This window comes from Trachurus trachurus (genome assembly GCF_905171665.1).
Source record: "Trachurus trachurus genome assembly, chromosome: 23".
NCBI lineage: Eukaryota > Metazoa > Chordata > Actinopteri > Carangiformes > Carangidae > Trachurus > Trachurus trachurus.
Window position 1 is genome coordinate 13,851,256 of NC_139912.1, and position 6,839 is coordinate 13,858,094.

A 6,839-nucleotide genomic window follows, 5' to 3' on the forward strand; every position below is an offset into this window, starting at 1 on the left:
AATTAACTGGAGGACTACATTATCCCATAACTGTTCTCCAGACCTCAGAAAATATTTACACATGGTATCAATATTTGTCACGTGAGCGAGAAAAAAAAAAGAACAAAAGAAGGCTATAAAAGATAGACAGATAGGAATAGAGGAGGAAAATGGTAGTCATCCAAGAAAACAGCTGGCTGATGGCTGCTAGCTTCCTGGCTTCATACATGTAGCTGTGCAGAGCTGTCATAATATATGGTCTGATGCATTTACACCCGTGTTCTGTGCAATCCCATTGCCATGTGGTTTGGCTGATTGGCTCATAATCAATGTGAAGACCCAGTGACAAAAGACTCAGTGAGTCTTGTTTGTGTGATAGTTGACGGTGCTGTCACTGTGCCTCCAATTGATCATGTGCCCTGGCTACTTGGCCACAAAGATATCCAGGAGACTATAGGGTTCAAACCCCGCCCACTTACGAAGTCATTCACAATACGACTACAATCAGATCACTCAAAATGCATTTTTAATACCAGGTGTAGCCTACTGTATATGGTGTATGAGACATGATCCCTCTCTGGCTTCCCACTCAGCAAGACTCCAGAGAACTTTGGATGTTTAACTGTTATCAAAATATAATGTTTTTTGTTTTGTTTTGTTTTTTTCTTTCAACCAAACACCATCCAGGCTTATTTACTACTACTAGTTTTGCATAACTGCAATTTCTTGGGTGTATTCTTTCTGGCATTTTACGTTGATAGGATTTAATATTTTGTCTTTGTGCATCATTCAGTTCCCATTTTTAAAAGAGCACTGACAGAGTTTTCCATCTGCTGTGCCACTCAGTCAGGCAAAAGGTTTAAGTTTGTGTCTCTTAGTGGGTCACAAGTTTTTTTCATACTGGATTCTCACATCATAGGATGTGACACAACTAATATTTTTTCATTTTCTAAATTCAATTTACTCCTTGGTGGGGCCAAGTTGAGGATTTTTCATGTCATAGCTGATTCCTGTTTAGGACTAGGCCATTACATCAGAAAATGGGTGGAAATACTGGAACCAGTGACACTGGAACACACGGAAGTATTTATTATGGGTCTGCTGCAAGTTTAGGATCCTGAAGGTGATTGAAACAATTTCAACTCAAACGTAAGACTATTCAGAGCCAGACAACACATCTGTACACACTGAATACTCTCTGTATCCTGCAGCCTGTGGCCACAGTTAATAACAGCCAAATCCTGCTTAATTCCCTGGACAATGAATTTCTTAGTAACACATAAGTTCAGGCGACAGATACCATTCTTTACACATGCAGGAATTAAACTAGTTAGTATTTGTGGCAATTTGAAACTGACTGTATGAGTTTTAAGGAGAAAAAAAATAATTGGAAGTTACTGGAAAGTCTTTCAGATCAAATTGAATCCAGTCAGCTGCTTATTCTCCATACAGACTCCAATGTCTAAAAAACACACCATCCTTTGCTGAGCAGAGGAGGTAATGATTACTCAGTCAAATATTCCAAGATGTTACTTTTCACATTGTCTGTTCCCAGCATGCTATCATGTGGCTTTAATTGACACTGCCCTTTTGTTATAAAGTGACACACAATATGGTCTATGCATGAGGAGGAGGTCAGTGTCGATTGATGGATTGACAAAACACTAAATCTCAAAGACAAAACCATTCATTATCACTCAATTGGATTAACTAAAAACCCCAATTTCTCTTTATATGGAATATTAAATGATCAGACACAGCCAATACAAGCAAATATAGAAAAGTGATAAAAATATACCAACTGTTTCCAATTGGATACACAGTTGCTGTTGATTAGGATTGTACTGAAATATGATTTGAACCCTGTGTTCCTAGTCGATCAGCTTTCATCTCTGATGGGGTAAAGCTTCAGTAACAAAAGACTCTGGAACTTGTTATACACAGTGACAAAAAAAGAAGAAGAAAAAAGACACAAATCACACATTTTGTTGATGTTTTTTGTTTTGCAGCTTTCTATCACTGGTCTTTTCATGCCTTAAACAGTTCCACATCTTACTACGCAATGAAGTTTTTGGATTACTTTGTGTAAAGAAAGCTCCTACAGGCTTGGCAGCTGGACACAAAATCACTGAAGCAGCCAGACATTTTATTCAAACGAGTTTTACATGAATATATCTTTATTTTCCTCCAGCCACTGAAAACACTGCACTTCCTTGGACTAATGTTTGCTTGGCGAAGGGACATTTCCTGTGCTGGATAACCTGTCCTGGTGACCTAGCAGTTCACTGCTCACCGGGACAGCAGACATGCAGCCTTTGGGCTAAAGTTACTTTAATAAGAGCTTTTGTCTGCTCCTAGGGTCATGCAGGAAGCAGGGGTTTTGAACTGAAGGTTGCTGGTTCAACTCAATTTTGAAAATCTGGCACTGGCATTGTCAGCAAATGTTGTGCAACAAAGCTGCATAAGCATTAAATCCTCTCTACCGACAGTACTCCTCAAAACGTTCAGTTGTACCACATGAGCTTTTTCATTTCATTTTATTTTTTATCACTTTGGTTCCTGAGGGAGAAGAATCCTTTCCGCTCAGGGAGACAGATAAGACATTCCCTTTGGCCTGTTATGTCATCATATATTAGGGAGATATGCAGAGGAGCTCTGGTGATAACTCTAAAACAGGAGATGGCCATTGGGGCCAAGAAAGAATGATGATAAAATGATTTTCAATACAGCTGCTATCAGTCAAGACATGAACAATGATGGCATTACAAATCTAGTTAGGTGTGAATTAAACTGTGTCGACCTGATACAAGGACTGATACAAGGGTCCTGTCACTGATTCATCTGAACTCTCCCATGACATAGGACGACAGTGCATCCACAGTAGCTGCAAAAACATGTACCTATTCATGAACTCAGTGATAAAACACCCTGGTATAAGTACTTTTTTGGAAGTAATGCTGATGAGAGCAGTAGGAGTGATCCAAAATGCTAAAGTTGCAGGTCAAAAAAACAAAACAATGAGCTGAAAGTCGCTAGAAGAGAAAAGCTGCTTGGGAGATAACCGTCTGTGGCTTTGTCCATACAAACAACAAAGCTGTTTGATTTATACCAAAAACCTTGATCAGAGCAGCTCTGAGTTATGCCAGACCAGCTCACTTTTCAGCTAAATCCTATTTTCCACGGAACAGTTTTTATTGCCTCCCTTCCAGTTTATTTAATATTGTACTAATAATTGAAACATCCCATTTCTCCATACTCTTTGTAATCCCTTGTCGTTGTCTGATTAAGTAAAACAACACATTCCAGCGTGTTTCACAACAGAAAAGATGTGATGAAACTCATTTATCTTTTGCGGTGCTCAGGATGACAAATTGAGACAGAAGTAGATGATAAAAATGTGTCCAAACAATCTCCCGTCCAGCCGTCCTGGGAGACTGAATGAGACTGTTATTACTCTAAACACAGAGTTCACTTAAGTCATTTTCAAACCATTACAGCAGATTGAACTACTGGCAGATGTATGATTTCTCCTCTTTGACACCTATTTAAATGTGTTTAACGTCTCTTTCCATTTATTCTGTCTCCAATCAACCCTCTTTTGTCCTTGCAGTTCATTGTTGTGACATCTTATGACCTCTTGCAATGAACACCCAGTTTAGCAAATAACAATCCTGCAGATGCGAAGACAAAGATTCATCGATTGTGTTTCTTCACTGTTTGGTGTAATACGCAAATGCAAGATTATTTGTTTTAGCTGTACACAGTGTGACATGACGCTCGGGGTTAGGGTTTGTTTTATCCCCTTCTTCTTGTGTCCTCCATTGGTCCGTCTTCTGGCTCAGTGAAGCAGAAGAGAAAATAACAAAGGGAGAGAAAGAAATCATGCAAAGCAGATAAATCAGCAAAAGAAGTGGAAAGTGGGGGAGAAGGACACACACACACACAGCAAAATAGAGTGAGATAAATAAAGAGTAACTCAGTGTTAGAAGAGAAAGAAAAGAGACTTAGAAAATTGAGAAGGGGAAAAAGAGGATGACATGATTTCCTGAACTTATGAGTGATTAATAATTGTTGTCCTTGAAGTGAGCAATTACCTGTAGAGCGTGGACTGAGTCACTGCATGGGATTCAGTGTATAGTTCCTTTGATTAAATAGGAATTAAGTTTATAGCCTTAACAGATGGAGATACGGGGTCATCTGGTTTGTCTAAATAGGATGTGTTTGTGTGTACATGTGTTGTTCGAATGCATTTCCAGTCTGTCCTGGACTGTGGCCAGGTAAAGAGACATGGGACACTGACTGAGAGAGAAAGAGACACAGACTTCAAGGAAGACGGCCAGACAGCAGACAGAGAGTTAGCTGACTGAACATGTACGAAATCAAACAGAGGGTTTAGAGGACAATGCAAACCATGTTCCCCAAATGGCTCTCTAATGGTAGCTCAGCCTCAGTCCCTGCCTCTGTCTCTCCCTTTAAGAAATAAAAGACTGATTTCCCCAACTTCTACATTACATTTCCAAATATCTCACCACAGGGTGTGCTCACTGCCTTTCCTTTTAAAACAAACGAGAGAAGCTCTCAATTGATAAAAAAGGGTTTTGTCTCTCAGGCTTCATACTGGCTGGCCTGTGGCCTTACCAGACTATTATAGTTCTGCAGCCTTCCAGAAGCCCCCTTCTTCAGCTGTTGTTAACATTTCCATGTTAAACAAATTCTGTGTTATAAACTGTTTTCTTGTCTGTAACAACATCTATTGCATGTCTGTCCGTCCTGGGTGAGGGATCCCTCCTCTGTTGCTCACCCTGAGGTTTCTCAGAATTTTTCCCTGTTAAATGGGTTTTCTATGGAGTTTTTCCTCAGTCGATGTGAGGGTCTAAGGGCAGAGGATGTTGTTATGATGTAAAGCCCTTTGAGACAAACTGTTTGTAAAATGGGCTATACAAATAAAATTGCCTTGCCTTGCCTTGCCTTGCCTTCAGACTCTGCTCAGTGCAAAAATATTTATTGTTTCTTCTAATTATCAATCAATCAAATATAATGTTGGACTCGGGACTAAGAGATTTCTGGTCCAATATTCACCGTTTTTTGTTGCTCTGTTTTGGTCTCCGCCAGCTCCTGAAAGAAATATCTGTTGCTCTAGTTACTAAACACAGGGCAGTGTTGCTGCTCTTGGCAAGATCTTTAATAGGCAAGATTTTTAATCGGCACTTCCTGCCTTGTGTGCCTGATAATTTATTCCTTTTTTGACTCATTTTGCAGCTGCAACTCAAAGGCAGACCTACAAAAGATAACAGTCTTTGATTGTATGTAATATCATGCATGCACTGGTTTCATGTATCACATCATGATAGCAGACAGTGTTCATGTACGACTCATGACTGGCAGCACTGGGGGTGCAGTATGTCTACTTTGTAAAAAAAAAATTAACCAGTTTTGGGCCAGAAAACCAAAACACGGAGATGGGAGATGCTAAAACGCTCTGTGGAAAGAAACTGTAGTGTTGGGTGAATATTCTCTCTCAATGAGCATCTGTTTCCACGTACACATTATTGTGTGTTTCATGCTTGGTCTGCACATACCCTTCTTCTTTCAGGCAGAGATACTAGAGGAATGAAAACGTCTGCAGTCTGTCTAACAGGATTTAGGGAGTTGTCCTCTATACTCCTGGGGCATGGAAGCGCTACAGCCCCCATGCACAGCATGTTTTCCCTGTGGCGAAGGCTGGAGTCGGAGGAAATGCATCTTTGGCCTAATTAGAGGGCAGTTTTTTGTGTTTACATTACATAACTGCCAACTATTCTCCAAAACATACAATTATAATACATTATAATGGCATTTAGTTGGATTTCCTACTTCACAGGAAGCCACTGGCTTTCATTCACTTCAGCACGGCAGCTTGTAGAGACTGCTTTGTCTTTTTTTGATGTTATTTTGTAAATATTTGGGGTTTTTAGAAGAAGAAAGTATGAATGTGACTGAAATGAATCTGCCTGGCCTGGATAAATGGTTGACACATTTTGCTTCCAAAGACTTATTTAGACATTTAAACGATACACAGAGGCTGTAAAAGTGTCTAATAACAACAAGGGGTTCAAAGGTCAATTTGATTCTTTAAAGAATGTGCTTGAAGCATTTTAACAAGGTAACACTCACACATGCAGGAACACACACTGGTGCAGGTTTGAGTATTGACATGTGCACACGGTAGGTGTTTGCATGTTTGTGAGTGGGTGGTGTGAAATCGGTGTATGTCTACTGTCTGCTGCTAAACAGACGGGCTGACTGTTTAATAGCCTTTACAGAAAAACTCCCTAGATCTCCATCTCAGCTCCTCCTGCCCTCTGAAAACACTTGTTCTGGTGTAAGTGCCCTCAAGTGTTTGGCAGTAAACAATCCATTTAAGACGGTGCAGAAAGGTGGTCCTAATATGGAGCTATTTCTCTCTGTGTTGATGCAGAGGAAAGAAGTGGAGAGAGGAGAGGGAAGAGGGAGCAGGCAGCAGTATGTTGATTATCACGATCACTGTCCTCTGGCAACATAAAATTACACAGAATGCCCTTTAGTAGTCAACAAAACTATTCCTGTGGGAGCTGTTTTGTGTCAGAGTGGACAACTGGTTCATGTTAGTAACAAGTGGTAAGGAATGTCCAGCCACTGTGGGAATCTTAAGTGAATATATGTACTGCAGTGCAAAGTAATTTCACAGGATTTACCTCAAAAGAGGCCCCCTGATCCAAGCTACCATAGAAAAGTCAAAGAATGATGACACATAAGAAATGACAAAATAATCTGTGTCTGAAAAACAATGGTTAGCAGCTCTGTGGCTCGCCAGCATCTCGCTAAATCATGATTTTGTCAGG